At 43.5% G+C, this 17,802-nt stretch overlaps 1 protein-coding gene across 2 annotated transcripts in view; it reads right to left on the minus strand.

The window, feature by feature from the left end:
• Window positions 1-17,802, minus strand: part of BTBD9 (BTB domain containing 9) — an 820,757-nt gene that overhangs the window by 265,238 nt on the left and 537,717 nt on the right. The window lies entirely within an intron of this gene.

Here is a 17,802-nt window from a genome sequence, read left to right on the forward strand (position 1 = left end):
TAGCCTTCTTGCTAAAAATTATGCTGAATGAAAATTCCAAGATCAGATTTGAAAGTTCTCTGAGCTTCCTGGGATGTAATTCAACAGAACCTAGAGATCAGAATTAATTTAAAGTGGCAGATACTCATTTAATCGCCCTTTGATTGTCTTACCTACGCTGGGCTCCCATATCTTCTCAAACATGTTTGTTTTTTCCTTTTCTGTTTGAAGACCAAACTCCTTACTGAAGAAAAGTAAAGTAAGGTAGGAGATTATAATTCTGTTTTGTCATTGATAGCAAATAACATCAGATGATTTTTCCTAGGTAGGGACTATACTTTTCCTTACTTTTTTTCCAATTATTCTGAATGCAGCTTTAAACTTTTTAATTTTATTTTTTTAGAAATAGGGTCTCACTCTGTTGCCCAGGCTGGAGAGCAGTGGCATGATCACAGCTCACTGCAGCTTTGAACTCCTGGACTCAAGGGATCCTCTTGCCTCAGCCTCCCAACTAGCTGGGATCACAGGCTTGTGCCACAACCACACCCAACTTATTTTTTACAGGTTTTGTTTAGAGACAGGGTCTCACTATGCTGCCTAGGCTCATCTTGAACTCCTGGCCTCAAGCAATCTTCCCATCTTGGCCTCACAAAGGGCTAGGCGTGACCCACCGCAGCTGGCCAAAAAAAGAAATTTTTTTTTTGAGACAGGGTCTTGCTCTGTTGCCCAGGTTGGAGTGCAAAGGCATGATCACAGCTCATTGCAGCCTTGAACTTCTGGGCTCAAGTGATCCTCCTGCCTAGGCCTCTTGAGTAGCTGGGACTACCCTAAGTAGTCCTGGCTAATTTTTGTTTTTTAAATTGCTTATAGAGACAGAGTCTCCCTATGTTGACCAAGCTGGTCTCGAACTCCTGGCCTCAAGTGATCCTCCAGCCTCAGTCTTCCAAAGTGCTAGGATTACAGGCGTGAGCTACTCCTATAGGATTTTCATTCCTATCACTCCACTGAAATGCTTCCTGTCAAGGCTGCCATCAATTAATCCTTTGCCAACCCAACAGTCAGGTCTGTCCTGATCTTACTCTTCTCAGCATCATTTGATGTGGCTGACTTCTGTCTTTTAATGCTTTCTATACTTTGCTTTCACGATGCAGTACCATTCAGGTTTCCCTCCTGTCCCTTGACAGCTCCTTCTCATTTCCTTGTTGACTCTACCTCTTTGTCTTGACCTCTAAAGGTGGAGAGCCCCACTCCTCAGTCCTTTGCTCTCTTCTTTTATCTCCTCTCTCCATAGGAAATCTCATCCAGTCCCATGGTTTTCAATACCCATCTGTATGCTAATAACTCTCAAAGTCCTGATTTCTCTCCTGAGTTCCAGACTCATAAATCATATTGCCTCTTCAATATTTCATTTGGATATACACTAATATTATACTTATGGGTTATAGTAATAATATTATTAATAACAGTAGCAGCAACAATACCTAACATTTGCTGAGAACACAGTATGTGTCCAATTGTGTTTTAAGTGCTTCAGGGCATTAATACATTTAATTTTCATGTAAACCATAGAGCATACATACTAGTACCAACCCCGTTTCACAGATGAGGAAATTGAAATAATTTGTTCAATATTCCACAAGTAATAAATGTCAGAACCATGCATTTAAAAATTAAGATAGCCTTAAAAAACCCTAGACTCCCATCCCTCAAACCTGCTCCTCCCCATTGTCTTATCTACCATCAGTCATACCCTCACTTAAACAAAAAATTTATCTCCTAATCTCTATCTACTCTGTCAGCAAATTCTGAATATAACCTGACTGTGACCACGGGTCTTCGTTTCTACTGCTAGCACCCAATGCACATCACCTATCACTTCTCTAGAGTGATAAATGATAAATGAACCTCCTTACTGGTTTCTCTGCTTTCTACTCTTGTCTGTCTATATCCCCATTACAGCAAGAGTGAAACACTTTTCGTTTTTAAAAAGCTGTTTAAAATCTAATGGCATCCAATCTCATTTGGAATACAATTTAACCCTGCGACATGGCCTATGGGGGTCTTGCTATGGCTTGAGTGTGTCCCTCAGAATTCATGTGTTGGAATCTGGTGCCTGGTATGGTGGTGTTGGGAAGTGAGGCCTTTAAGAGGTGATCAGATCTTTAAGAGGGACTAATGTTCTTCTTTGGGACTGGGTTAATTCTGGTGGAAGTAAGTGAATTATTCCTCTCACAGGACTGGATTAGCTACCTCAAGAGTAGGTTGTTTTGAGGCGAGGCTATCATGTTTTGTCTCTTTTGCACAAGCTTTCTTGTCCTTCTGCTTTTCACCATGTTATGATGGGGTCAAAAAGCCCTTGCCAGAAGCTGCCACCATGCCCTTGGATTTCCCAGCCTCCAGCGCTGTGAGCCAAATATAGTTCTGAAACTGCCTTTGCAAAGATCATGACACTGAGCGAAATCTCACATGGCTGACTTCATCTTGCCTCTTGCCTCACAGGCTGACTGTCCTCACTCACTCCTGAGCATAGGCCAAGCCAACCACGGGAGGAATTTGGAATTAAGTATGATAACAGTCCCTCCCTAAAACATCCCCTTCTCATTTGGGGCTGAGACAGTGTTTGTAAGACTAATCAGAGGCCACAAGATTGGGATTATGGGAGGGTCCTGAATTCTGCTAAAATGTAGGCATAGTTTCTATAATCCCATTACTGCTCAGAATCATGCGGACAGAGGTCATAAGATTTGTGAATTCTCCAACTGATCCTATAGAAAACATCACTATTGTAGAACCTAAGATTGGTCTTCTGAGATATTTTTCAGACTTTTGCATTCTGGCGACCCACTGACCTCATGACTAATGACTTATGATTCAACAGGTCCTGTGGCACCCACCCTCCCCACCTAGAGGCAGATTCAGTGTATGAGGACCATTTTCCACACTCCTATGATTACATTCCCAATCAGCAGCATCCATTCCCTAGTCCCCCGCCCACCAAACTATCCTTGAAAAACCTTAACTTCTGCTTTGAGTGATACCTACAGTTCTGTTGCATGGCCAGCTTCATGTTAATAAAACTCTTCTCTACTGCAATAGCACAGTCTCAGTGAATTCGTTTTCTCTGTGCAGCAGGTAGAAAGAACCCATTAGGTGATTACATTTCTTTTCTTTATAAATTGCCCAGTCTCAGGTATTCTGTTATAGCAACAGAAAACTGAATACGATAGCCCTATATGATCAGGCTCTCAGCCATATCTTCAGCCTCACATACTACCACTTGTGCTACCTCTTGCACAAACAGACCTTCCTCTGTGCCTTGAGTATACCAAGTTCATTCCATCCTTGAGGATTCTGCAAAGTTCTCCCTTTGCTTGGAATGCTTCCCCTTGAGATTTTTAGTTGCCTAATTCCTTCATGTCAGTTCAGATTCGGCTCAAACTTTACCTTCTATGATGATCCAACTCAAAGTTTCTCATCCCTCTACCATCAGGCCTCTGAGCCCAAGATAAGCCATCATATCCCCTGTGACCTACATGTATACATCCAGATGGCCTGAAGCAACTGAAGATCCACAAAAGAAGTGAAAATAGCCTTAACTGATGACATTCCACCATTGTGATTTGTTCTTCCCCACCTTAACTGATTAACCTTGTGAAATTTCTTCTCCTGGCTCAGAACCTCCCCCACTGAGCACCTGGTGGCCCCTGCCCCTGCCAGTAAGAGAAAAACCCCCTGTGACTGTAATTTTCCACTACCCACCCAAATCCTATAAAACAGCCCCACCCCTGTCTCCCTTCGCTGACTCCTTTTTCAGACTCAGCCCGCCTGCACCCAGGTGACATAAACAGCCTCATTGCTCACACAAAGCCTGTTAGTGGTCTCTTCACATGGACACACGCGACATTTGGTGCCAAAGACCTGGGTCAGAGGGACTCCTTCGGGAGACCAGTCTCCTGTCCTCACCCTCACTCTGTGAAGTGATCCACCTACGACCTCAGGTCCTCAGACCAACCAGCTCGCCAATTTCAAATCAGGTAAGCGGTCTTTTCACTCTCTTCTCCAGCCTCTCTCGCTACCCTTGAATCTCCCTAAACTTCTTATTTTCCTCTGCAACACTGCTTGGCCCCAACACAAACTCGAAAATGGTTCCAAATGGCCAGAGAGCACTTTTGATTTCTACTTCCTACAAGACCTAGATAATTTTTGTTGAAAAATAGGCAAATGGTCTGAGGTGCCTTACGTCCAAGCATTTTTCACACTTAGTTCCCTCCCTAGTCTCTGTTCCCAATGCAATTCACCCCAAATCCTCCTCCTTTCCCTCCCGTTCCAACCCCAAGCGTCGCTGAGTCTTGTGAATCTTCCTTTTCTACTGACCCATCTGACCTCTCACCTCCTCCCCAGACTGCTCCTCCTCAGGTCTCTCCCTGCCAGGCTGAATCAGGCTCCAACTCTTCTTCAGCCTCTGCTCCCCCACCCTATAACCTTTCTATTACCTCCCCTCCCCACACCCGGACTGGTTTACAGTTTTGTTCTGCAACTAGCTCTCCCTGACCTGCCCAACAATTTCCTCTCAGAGAGGTGGCTGGAGCTGAAGGCACAGTCAGGGTACACGTGCCTTTTTCTCTCTCAGACCTTTCCCAAATCAGCCAGCGTTTAGGCTCTTTCTCATCAGACCCCACTAAATAGATACAGGAATTCCAATATCTAACTCTGTCCTACAATTTAACCTGGAGTGACTTAAATGTCATCCTAACTTCTACCCTCTCCCCAGATGAATGGGAAAGAGTTTTTTCTCTAGCCCAATCTCACACTGATAACCGCTGGCTTCATGAGCCAGACCTCCAGGAAGGCATTAGAGCAGTTCCCGAGAAGATCCGCAATGGGACTATCAGGCAGATTCCCCAGGTATAGCTAGGCGAGATTACATGGTTTCCTGCTGACTTGAAGGGTTTAAAAAGGCAGCTTACAAAGCTGTTAATTATGACAAACTTAAAGAAACTACCCAAGGTAAAGATGAAAACCCAGCCCAGTTCATGGCCTGTTTAGCAGCAACCCTTAGACGCTTTACTGCCCTAGACTCAGAGGGGCCAGAAGGCCGCCTTATTCTTAATATGCATTTTATCACCCAGTCAGCCCTGACATTAGAAAAAAGCTTCAAAAATTGGAATCCGGCCCTCAAACCCCACAATAGGAATTAATCAACCTTGCCTTCAAGGTGTACAATAATAGAGAGGAGGTAGCTAGACAGCAAAGCATTTCTGAGTTACAACTACTTGCCTCCGCTGCAAGACAGCCCACAACCACGTCTCCAACATATAAGAACTTCAGAATATCTAAGACACAGCTCTCAGGGGCTCCTTCGAAACATCCTCATGGACCTTGCTTCAAATGCCAAAAGCCTGGCCACTGAGCCTAAGAATGCCCGCAGCCCAGGATTCCTCCTACGCCGTGCCAGTCTGTGTGGCCCCCACTGGAGGTCCGACTGTTCAACTTACATCGCTGCCACTCCTGAAGCCCCTGGAACCCAAACCCAATGTTCCTCGACCAACTCCTTCCCAGATCTCCTCAGCTTAGCAGCTGAAGACTGATGCTGCCTGATCACCTCGGAAGTCCCCTGGACCATCACAGACGCCAAGCTTTGGGTAACTCTTACAGCAGAGGATAAGTCCGTTCCCTGTTTAATTGATATGGGGGCTACCCAATCCACATTACCTTCTTTTCAAGGGCCTGTTTCCCTTGCCCCCATAACTGTTGTGGGTATTGGTGGCCAAGCCTCAAAACCCCTTAAAACTCCCCCACTCTGGTACCAACTTGGACAAAACTCTTATATGCACTCTTTTAGTTATCCCCATCTGCCCAGCTCCCTTATTAGGCTGAGACATTTGAACCAAATTATCTGCTTCCCTGATTATTCCTGTACTATGGCCACATCTCATTGCCACCCTTCTTCCCAACCCAAAGCCTCCTTCGCGTCATATCCCCCCACCTTAGCCCACAAATATGGGATACCTCCACTCCCTCCCTGGCAACTGATCACACACCCATTACTATCCCATTAAAACCTAATCACCCTTACCCCACTCAACGCCAGTATCCCATCCCATAAGCCTTGCCCATGCCACAAGGCTTCTGGGACAGCCCTCAGTACTTCAGCCAAGCTCTTTCTCATGATTTACTTTCTTTCCACCCCACTGCTTCTCACCTTATTCAATATACTGATGACCTTCTACTTTGTAGCCCCTCCTTTGAATCTTCTCAACAGACACCCTCCTGCTCCTTCAACATTTATTCTCCAAGGGATATTGGGTATCTCCCTCCAAAGCTCAAATTTCTTCTCCATCCATTACCTACCTTGGCATAATTCTTCATGAAAACACACGTGCTCTCTCTGCCAATAGTGTCTGACTGATCTCTCAAACCTCAACCCCTTCTACAAAACAACAACTCCTTTCCTTCCTGGGCATGGTTGGATACTTCTGCCTTTGGATACCTGGTTCTGTCATCCTAACAAAATCATTATATAAACTCACAAAAGGAAACCTAGCTGACCCCATAGATCCTAAATCTTTTCCCCACTCCTCTTTCCGTTCCTTGAAGACAGCTTTTGAGACTGCTCCCACACTAGCTCTCCCTGACTCATCCCAACCCTTTTCATTACACACAGCCAAACTGCAGGGCTGTGCAGTCGGAATTCTTACACAAGGAATGTGACCACATGCCGCAGGCTTTTTGTCCAAACAACTTGACCTTACTGTTTTAGGCTGGCCATCATGTCTCCTTGCAGTGGCAGCTGCTGCCCTAATACTTTCAGAGGCCCTCAAAATCACAAACTATGCTCAACTCACTCTCTACAGTTCTCACAACTTCCAAAATCTACTTTCTTCCTCACACCTCACACATATACTTTCTGCTCCCTGGCTCCTTCAGCTGTACTCACTCTTTGTTGAGTCTCCCACAGTTACCATTGTTCCTGGCCCAGACTTCAACCCGGCCTCCCACATTATTCCTGATACCACACCTGACCCCCATGACTGTATCTCTCTGATACACCTGGCATTCACTCCATTTCCCCATATTTCCTTCTTTCCTGTTCCTCACCCTGATCACACTTGGTTTATTGATGGCAGTTCCACCAGGCCTAATCGCTACACACCAGGAAAGGCATGCTATGCTATAGTATCTTCCACATCTATCATTGAGGCTACTGCTCTGCCCCTCTCCACTACCTCTCAGCAAGCCAAACTCATTGCGTTAACTTGAGCCCTCACTCTTGCAAAGGAATTATGTGTCAATATTTATACTGACTCTAAATATGCCTTCCATATCCTGCACCACCATGTTGTTACATGGGCTGAAAGAGGTTTCCTCACTATGCAAGGGTCCTCCACCATTAATGCCTCTTTAATAAAAACTCTTTTAAAGGCTGCTTTACTTCCAAAGAAGCTGGAGTCATACACTGCAAGGGCCACCAAAAGGCATCAGATGCCATCGCTCAGGGCAACGCTTATGCTGATAAGGTACCTAAAGCAGCAGCTAGCATTCCAACTTCTGTCCCTCACGGCCAGTTTTTCTCCTTCTCATCAGTCACTCCCACCTACTCTCCCACTGAAACTTCCACCTATCAATCTCTTCCCACACAAGGCAAATGGTTCTTGGATCAAGGAAAATATCTCCTTCCAGCCTCACAGGCCCATTCTATTCTCGTCATTTCATAACCTCTTCCATGTAGGTTACAAGCTGCTAGCCCGCCTCCTAGAACCTCTCATTTCCTTTCCATTGTGGAAATCTATCCCAAGGAAATCACTTCTCAGTGTTCCATCTGCTATTCTACTACTACTCAGGGATTATTCAGGCCCCCTCCATTCCCTACACATCAAGCTTGGGGATTTGCCCCCGCCCAGGACTGGCAAATTGACTTTACTCACATGCCTCGAGTCAGGAAACTAAAATACCTCTTGGTCTGGGTAGACACTTTCACTGGATGTGTAGAAGCCTTTCCCACAGGGTCTGGGAAGGCCACCACAGTCATTTCTTCCCTTTTGTCAGACATAATCCATAATTTGGCTTCCCACCTCTATCTGGTCCGATAATGGACCAGCCTTTATTAGTCAAATCACCTAAGCAGTTTTTCAGGCTCTTGATATTCAGTGGAACCTTCATACCCCTTACCGTCCTCAATCTTCAGGAAAGGTAGAATGGACTAATGGTCTTTTAAAAACACACCTCACCAAGCTCAGCCTCCAACTTAACGAAAAGGACTCTGTCAAGAATAGAGCCCAAAAACTCACCAACCAAATAAGTAATTACACCGAACCTCCTTAGACACTCTCTAATGAGATGTCCTGGGTCCTCCCAATTCTTAGTCCTTTAATACCTGTTTTTCTCCTTCTCTTATTCAGACCTTATGTCTTTCATATAGTTTTTCAATTCATACAAAACCATATGCAGGCCATCACCAACAATTCTGTATGACAAATGCTCCTTCTAACAATCCCACCATATCACCCCTTACCCCAAAATCTTTGAATCTCTCCCACTGTAGGTTCCCATGCCACCCCAATCCCACTCAAAGCAGCCCTGAGAAACATTGCCCATTCTCTCTCTATACCACCCCCAAAATTTTTTGCCACTCCAACACTTTGCCACTATTTTGTTTTGCTTTTCTTATTAATATAAGAAGATAGGAATGTCAGGCCTCTGAGCCCAAGCTAAGCCATCATATCGCCTGTGACCTGCACGTATACATCCAGATGGCCTGAAGCAAGTGAAGAATCACAAAAGAAGTGAAAATGGCCGGTTCCTGCCTTAACTGATTATATTCCACCATTGTGATTTGCTCCTGCCCCACCATAACTGAGCAATTAACCTTGTGAAATTCCTTCTCCTGGCTCAGAACCTCCCTCACTGAGCACCTTGTGACCCCTGCCGCTGCCCGCAAGAGAAAAACCCCCGTTGACTGTAATTTTCCACTACCCACCCAAATCCTATAAAATAGCCCCACCCCTATCTCCCTTTGCTGACTCCTTTTTTGGACTCAGCCTGCCTGCACCCAGGTGAAATAAACAGCTTTGTTGCTCAAAACCTGTTGGTGGTCTCTTCACATGGACATGTGTGACATCTACCACGTTTTATTTTCTTTTCGCATTCATCATATCTGAAATTGCCATGTTTATTTCACTGTTTATTTATTGTCTTCCCTTCCTCCACCATAACATGTAAGTTCCATAACAACAGAGACCACGTTTGTTGAGTTCACTGCTGTATACTCATGACTGGAACAGTGCCTGGCACTCAGTCGGTATTTGCTGAAAGTGAGAACTAAGCTCTGATTTTCTTATCCTGGCCAAATTCTTCTCTAAGGGGTCTGGGGAGTCATGCCCTACAAACCATATATTCTCAGCAGATGAGTTTTACTTAACACTATATATTCTGACTTACTTTCCAATCTGACTCTGGTATAGCATTATGTGATAAAGAAGAAAATCAAAATATTTTACCCCAAGTTTCTTTGCCATATTTTGAAATGGCCCTGCAAAAAAAATTTTCTGGGGCAAAATTTGCATCTGTAAAGACTCTCTATTAACATAGCTAGATCTTTTTCTTCCAGGCTCTCCCAATCTGAAGAGATTAACAGAGACTCCAGCACCTTTCAAAGGTCTGAATAGAAAACATTTGTCATCTATTGTCTCTAAGGTCAGCCACTACTAGACTTCAAAGGAACCCTGGTCTCCACAATCTTTTATCTTAACCTGAACATCTCCTTTCTATTGATCCCAGGTCTTTAGACAAACTCAACCAACGGTCAGCCAGAAAATGTTTAAATGTACCTAAGCCTGGAACACCTCCCAGCCCCACTTCGAGTTGTCCCAACTTTCTGGACCAAACCATTGTATTTCTTAAATGTATTTGATTGATGTCTCATGCCTCCCTAAAATGTATAAAACCAAGCTGCACCTCAACTACCTTGGTCACATGTTCTCAGGGTCTCCTGAGGGCTGTGTCACGGGCCATGGTCACTCATATTTGGCTCAGAATAAATCTCTTCAAATATCTTACAGAGTTTGACTCTTTTTGTCAACAAAAGACTGAATTCAAATTCAAGCAGCTTTATCTTACACACTCTCCCTAGTAGTAGTCTATCATTCAGGAAATTTGTGATTATACATTAAATTTTTAGTTGTTTTATATAGACAGATATATGTATACTTTAGTCCCTCAGTATCCACTGGAGATTGGTTTCAGGACCCCGGCAGATAACAAAATCTGCAGATGCTCAAGCCCCTTATATAAAATGGTGCATTTGGCTGGGCACGGTGGCTCACGCTTGTAATCCCAACACTTTGGGAGGCCAAGGCAGGTGGACCACCTGAGGTCGGGAGTTTGAGACCAGCCTGACCAACATGGAGAAACCCTGTCTCTACTAAAAATACAAAATTAGCCAGGCGTGGTGGCACGTGCCTGTAATCCCAGCTACTTGGGAGGCTGAAGCAGGAGAATCGCTTGAACCCGGAAGGTGGAGGTTGCAGTGAGTTGAGATTTCGCCATTGCACTCCAGCCTGGGAGACAGAGTAAGACTCTGTCTTGGGGGATGGGGGGGAAAGTTAATTGCTAATATGCCCTATGTTTCATATCCTCAGTAGACTAATGCAGGCTACTGTATCAGAATGACCAGGCTTAGGTTTATGGCACAAGACCAGACTGGCCAATATGGTGAAACTCATCTCTACTAAAATACAAAAATTAGCCCAGTGTGGTGGCAGTGCCTGTAATCCCAGCTGTTCAGGAGGCTAAGGCTGAGAATCACTTGAACCTGGGAGGCAGAAGTTGCAGTGAAAAAAAAAGAAAAAACGAAAAAGCAAAGCATGGTTAAAGTTTTGTTCTTAAAAAAAAAATCTAGAACACACTAGAAAAGAAAAAACAGCCAGCTTTTGCACCAAAAATACTCACAGACCGACCTTTCTTTCCTTTTTTGGAGACTGAGTCTCACTCTGTCGCCCAGGCTGGAGTGCAGTGGCGCGATCTTGGCTCACTGCAACCTCCATCTTCTGAGTTCAAGCGATTCTCCTGTCTCAGCCTCCTGAGTAGCTGGGATTACAGGTGCCCACCACTGCATCCGGTTAATTTTTGTATTTTTAGTAGAGACAGAGTTTCATCATGTTGGCCAGGCTGGTCTCAAACTCCTGACCTCAAGTGATCCGCCCGCCTTGGCTTCCCAAAGTGCTGGGATTACTGGCATGAGCCACCACACCCAGCCCAGAGAGTATCCTGGTATAACCACAGACCCATGGGGACATTCAATATTAACATTCTAAGTACAAAGTTAACAATTTGGAGCAAAATCATTAAATGTCATAAATTCCTTAAATATCTTGAAACTGAAAGTTATACAGAATCTGCCTAGTACTGATAAGTAGATAAACAGAAAGTACCATTTCATTAAATGTAAAAAATGAAGTTAAGAGGTAAAGATTCCTGCCCATAGTCAACATAAGCAGTAGAATGAAGAACACCCAAAAAGACACATTCCAATTTCCTGTCTGAAATCCAAATTTCCCACTCTACTTCCTATAAATACTTTATTGTCCAACACTGAGAAGAAGGGCTATAGAATCTTCTGTATGTGAAACTAATGAAGCAATAATATCTATCCCAATTCTAATTTTTTTTTTTATTTTTTTTGAGATGGAGTTTCACTCTTGTTGCCCAGGCTGGAGTGCCATTGGCACGATCTTGGTTCACTGCAACCTCTGCCTCCCACGTTCAAGTGATTCTCCTGCCTTAGCCTCCTGAGTAGCTGGGATTACAGGCATGCGCCACCATGCCCAGCTAATTTTTGTATTTTTAGTAGAGATGGGGTTTCACCCTGTTGGCCAGGCTGGTCTCGAATTCCTGACCTCAGGTGATCTGCCTGCCTTGGCCTCCCAGAGTGCTGGGATTACAGGTGTGAGCCACCACACCTGGCCCCAATTCTAATTTGAATATATGTTGACATCAACTTTCTCATTCAAGGAGTTTTTCATAAAAAGAAGAGAGCACACAGGTTTGAATGCCTTGCTTGCGCTCCCGACTCCTCGGCTTTACCCTCAGTAAGAACAGCATCTCTGACTGATGGTTGTTGGCATTATTCAAGTCACAGAGTGGGCTTCTCTCAGTATCTGTAAACAGGAAGTGCTATAAATTACAAGTCTACAATGATGATAGTTGTAGTCATAGGAATATGTATATGTGTACCACTCTTCAATCACTCAGCTTTTTCCTGGCTTTCTGTGATATCTAAAGCAAGCCAGTTTTTCCCTTATCCTCCTAAAGATGCAGAATCAAACACAGTACCAAAAAAGGCTGGGTTGGTGATAATGCATATTAAGCATCTAATTAATACAAATTACAATAAACCCAAGGCTTAAGGAGTATGAATATATAAATACAGAGTCAACTATGACCACGTGTATATGTTTAAAGATTGAAAGGTCAACATGACACGAAGACAGGGGGAGACCAAAGATGCTAATGACAAAGCTCCCCTGGATGTGCGCCACTGCCTCAGGGTAGCGATGGGAGGGTCACAGCAGCTGGTAACTGCTGACGATAGAGAAGTGGGGTGGTCCTAGTGAGTATCTTACCCCTGTCCCCCATGGCTCTGGAGTTTATCAACTGCAGGATTTGCCAGCTCACAACCGTTTTTAGAGGAAGAAATACAGAACGATGCAAATACCTTATCTGGATTCATGTTCTTATCCCATTATTATTAATTTTTACTTCTATTCACTGAAAAGTAGACGTGAAAATAATGTATGTCTTTTTCTGGGTTTATTGTTATTTCTTTGAAAAAAAAAGACATTTTGAGAAAGACTGTGAAAACTGTAATGCCCTTTCCACATGTTTTCTGATGTGTTTCATCTTTCATCTTATACCCAAGACGTATCTGTCTTACTTTGTAATGCTTGTAAAGATTCCAGGCTTTCTGCTTAGTACAGAGTTCACGTAGAGAACAAGGTTTCATGAATGATAATTAAGGTCGAAGATTATACTGAAATGTTCAACAGTAAACTAAAATACAATTTTTAAGCAGGGGACAGTGTCCAAGTAGGATCTCTGTATTTAGGCTTTGAAAAATCCAGTGGTCAAGTCTCTTTTCTGGGTGGGGAATGGGAAAACAAAACGAAAAGGGGAAGGAAAGGAAAAGGAAAGTAACCTATGTTGAAAGGTAACATGTCAGACTCAGTCTCAGATTTTAAGAATCTTTTCAAGGTCACATAGAGCTATGTAAGTATTGAAGATGCAATTCTAATTTAAACAAAGCCTACTGGTTCCAAAACCCAGGGATCTCCTGGGATACGAAGGGAGGATATTTTCACCCACATCAACAGCACTGACTGAAACTTGAAAACATTTGTAGAAAGGATCTAGCTTGAAGAATACTACTACTTGATTCAGTATGGCCAAACAGGAAAAAAAAAAAAAAAAGGAAGGAAGGAAGGGAGGGATGGAAGGGAGGGAGGGAGGGAAAGAAGGAGGGAGGGAAAGAAGGAGGGAGGAAAAGAAGGAGGGAGGGAAGATGGATGGACAGACTACTACTGGATTGCAGCTTATGGCAATTTAATACATAAAAAACGGCTTTCACATACTTTGGGTCCTCAGCATAAGCCTGGGCAGCAGAAAAACCATTGAAGTGGAGAAATTGTACAAGGTGCAAAGTATAACTGATAGCCTTTCAGAACTAAGATGGCAAGTAGATAATTCTAATTCTGGCAGAGGCATGGGAGTGATGGGACAGTGCATGAGTTCAGTGGAGGAAGAAATAAAAAGTAGTAATCAAAACATCTCCTGTTTCTACCAAAAAGGCAACATTTTCAAACATAAACACTACTAGGAAACAAACTTTTCAGTCATTTAGGTCTCAATTAAATGGACGGATTCCTTTCCTTTGGAAACTACAAAGATTGAAAGTTCATCCTTTCAATCTTACAAGTATATTTACTGAGCATTTACTATGTACCAAGTACAGTTCTAGGTGCTAGAGAGCTTCATTTTAGTGGAGAAAGATAGAGACAACAGATTAAAAAGACAAAATAAATTAGTAAAATATATTTGGTTATATGGTGATCAATACTATGAAGAAAAACAAAACAGAAGGAAGATGGGTGTTTGGCCTTACTAAGGTCTTACTGAGAAAACAGAATAGAAGTGGAGGCCTGAAGGAAGTGAGGAAACAAGCTGGAGGAGAAAAGCTGCCAACAGAGGGAACGGCAAGTTTAAAGGTCCTGCAGCAAAAGTCTATCCCTTGTGTGTTCAAGAACAGCAAAGCATGTCCTGGAGTGAAGAAAACAAGGAAGAGAGTATATAACATAGTCCAAGAGAAGATAGGGTACCTGATAATGTGGGGTCTTGTAGGCTCGTGTAGCAACTGTGACTTTTTTTTTTTTTTTTTTGGTGACATGGAGTTTTGCTTTTGTCACCCACGCTGGAGTGCAATGGGGCAATCTCAGGAATTCACTGCAACCTCCACCTCCCAGGTTCAAATGATTCTCCTGCCTTAGCCTCCCAAGTAGCTGGGATTACAGGCGTGTACCATCACGCCCAGCTAATTTCTTTTTGTATTTTCAGTAGAGACGGGGTTTTACCATGTTGGTCAGGCTGGTGTCAAACTCCTGACCTCTAGTGATCCGCCCACTTCAGCCTCCCAAAGTGCTGAGATTACAGGCATGAGCCACCGCATCCAGCCTGTTTTTGTTTTTTTGTTTGTTTGTTTGACAGCGTCTCACTCTGTTGCCAGGCTGGAGTGCAGTGGCACAATCTCTGCCCACTGCAACCTCTGCCTCCCAGGCTCAAGTGATTCTCCTGCCTCAGTCTCCCGAGTAGCTGGAATTACAGGTACCCACCACCATACCCATCTAATTTTTGTATTTTTAGTAGAGATAGGGTTTCACCATGTTGGCCAGGCTGGTTTCGAACTCCTGACCTCAAATGATCCGCCACCTCAGCCTCCCAAAGTGCTGGGATTATAGGTGTGAGCCACCGCACCTGGCCGCAACTGTGACTTTTAATTTGGGCTTCAATTTTAACAGCTCACTGCAGTCTCAAACTCCTGGGCTCAAGAGATCCTCCCTCCTCAACCTCCTGAGTAGCTGGGACTACAGGCATCTGCTACTGTGCCAAGTTCTGGAAATATTCTGAAGGTGAGAACTAACAGGATTTGCTGGCAGACTAGATGAGGGATATGACAGAATGATGGCCTAAGCAAAACATTGGAATTACTATCTGGCAAACTCCTGAAGACTGCAGAAGATGGGTGATTGTAGAGGCTAGCTCAGGAGTATGGCTTTGTTTATGTTAAGTTTCGGATTCCTGTTAAACATTCAAGTGAAAGTGTCAAGTAGGTCACTGAATTTATGAAGCTGGGGTTCAAGGAAGTCCAAGCTGGATATACAGATTTGCGAGTGTTCAGCATAGAAATAGTTTAAAGCCCTTGAGACTTGATTGAGATCACCAAATTTGAGCATGCGTATGTATAGAAAAGAAAAGAGGGTCACAGATGAAGGCTAGAGCACTTCAGTTTTAGAGGTTGGAGAAGGAGGAACTGGCAAAACGCACTAAGTAGAAACAGCCAGTGGAGTAGGAGGAAACCAGAGAAGACAAGTGTCCTGGAAGTCAAGTAACACATCTTTCAAGGAGCAGGGTGTTAACAACTGAATCCAGTGCTGCTGCTAAGTGAAGCAAGACGAGGACTTGGAACAGACTACCGGGTTCAGCACTGGGGTAATAATTGGTGACCATGACAAGGGCAGTTTGAGGGTGTAAGATGAGGGGAGGCCTGTTTGGAACAGGTTTCAGAGAGATCACAACCATTTCTGGACAACTTTCTTTTTCAAACATTCTTAGATAAGCTTTTTAAATTCTTCCATCAAGACCCCTACAATTGTAAAAAGTAAGGAACGTTAACGTTAATTAAATGTTTAGTGTATATTATAACAACATATTACTTTTAGGTATGTCAAATTTATGGCATAATAGACATATTTTAACATGTTGAATGTCTACTTTATAATGCATTAGGGTCTTCTGTACCACATATACTAATTAAACATTTATGTGTATTTTATAAAACTTTTAAAGCACAGATAATGAGCTATAGTAGATATAACACTGGTCAGGGAGCCAGCAGATCTGGGTTTTCTAATACAGTATTGGCCCAATCTAGAATTTTTTTTTGATACTGAGTACTATACTTTGCACTTATATTTTTCCTCTAGGAAAACATAATCCATTTTATCATATGCTTCCCAGAAACACCCTGTGGAGAAGTGGAGAAGCTGGGTGACTGCCTATGAAGGCAATAAAGAGAGTCACTACCCTGAGGGTAAATTTCATAGAACTCAGAGCCAACACTATGGTAAAAGAGAAACCTAAGGAGGCCAGAAACACTGGATGACACAATTCCAGGCCCAAAGTGTTGTGGGGCTGCTAGCCAAGGTAGCCTGTGTCCCCAAAAGGGCCAGTTTAGAGGTCCTGCTTCTAAGTGAAGGGCTAAGAATGTGTTCTCTTGGGTGGTAGTAGACCCTTTGGAGGGACCTAGCCCCTCCACATTTGTTTGCCAATTCCTACAATTTTGGGGGTGGGGAGGTGGTTGCAGGAGGCTTCTGAATACAGAATCCTATATGAGATGCTATAGAGAGTTACAGAGAAGAAAACTTACCACCTTGTCCTGGGAGATGTTTTTGTTTTAGAGACAGGGTCTTGGTCTGTCGCCAGGCTGGACAACGTGAGCCAATCATGACTCATGGCAGCCTTGAACATCTGGGTACAAAAGATCCTCCCACCTCAGCTTCAGGAGTAGCTAGGAATACAGGTACACGCAACCATGCCTGGCTAGTTAAAAAAAATTTTTTTTCATAGAAATGGATCTCATTTTGTTGCTCAGGCTGATCTTAAAACTCCTGGGCTCAAGTGATCCTCCCACCTTGGCCTCCAAAAGCACTGGGATTAAAGGCATAAGCCACCACACCCAGCCTCTGGGAGATATTAAGAAAGCAATAACAGCTGATATTTATTGAGCTTTTACTGTGTGCCAGATACTATTCTATGTGCTTTACATGTATTACTTCATTATTCCTGACAGCAACCTATGAAGTAGATGTTATCAACAGTCCAATTTTACATATGGCACAAACAAAAGTTAAAGTCATACAGTTATACCTAAAGTTATACAACTAGAAAGTACAGAGCTGAGAGATAACCCAGTCTGGTTTTACAGTCCCTCTCTTATGCATGAAGCCTTCCTCCCAAAATATCTGAGATGGTAAAAGTTTCTATTTTAAGGGACCAGGCAAAACTGCGGCAAGAGAGAATAGCTTCCCAGTACTAGATTGCATAGAAATACATATGACAAAATCACGGTGCCTTCATAATGCTGATGTTGGTGAGACGGTTTTTGTTAGACTCCATTGCTATTGTGCGGGGGCAACATTTTGTCTATAAATTCATACAATAACAGAGTCTGGGCCGGGCGTAGTGGCCTGTAATCCCAGCACTTTGGGAGGCCAAGGCAGGTGGATCACGAGGTCAGGAGTTTGAGACCAGCCTGGCCAACATAGTGAAACCCCATCTCTACTAAAAATATAAAAATTAACCAGGCATGGTGGCTCACGCCTGTAGTCCCAGCTAGTTGGGAGGTCGAGGCAGGAGAATTGCTTGAAACTGGGAGGCAGAGGTTTCAGTGAGCCGAGATCACGCCACTGCACTCCAGCTCGGGCGACAGAGCGAGACTTCATCTCAAAAAAAAAAAAAAAAAGTCTTATTATATATATATTTAAAATAAAAACAGAA

Source organism: Macaca thibetana, chromosome 4, assembly GCF_024542745.1.
Source record: "Macaca thibetana thibetana isolate TM-01 chromosome 4, ASM2454274v1, whole genome shotgun sequence".
Classification (NCBI taxonomy): Eukaryota; Metazoa; Chordata; class Mammalia; order Primates; family Cercopithecidae; genus Macaca; species Macaca thibetana.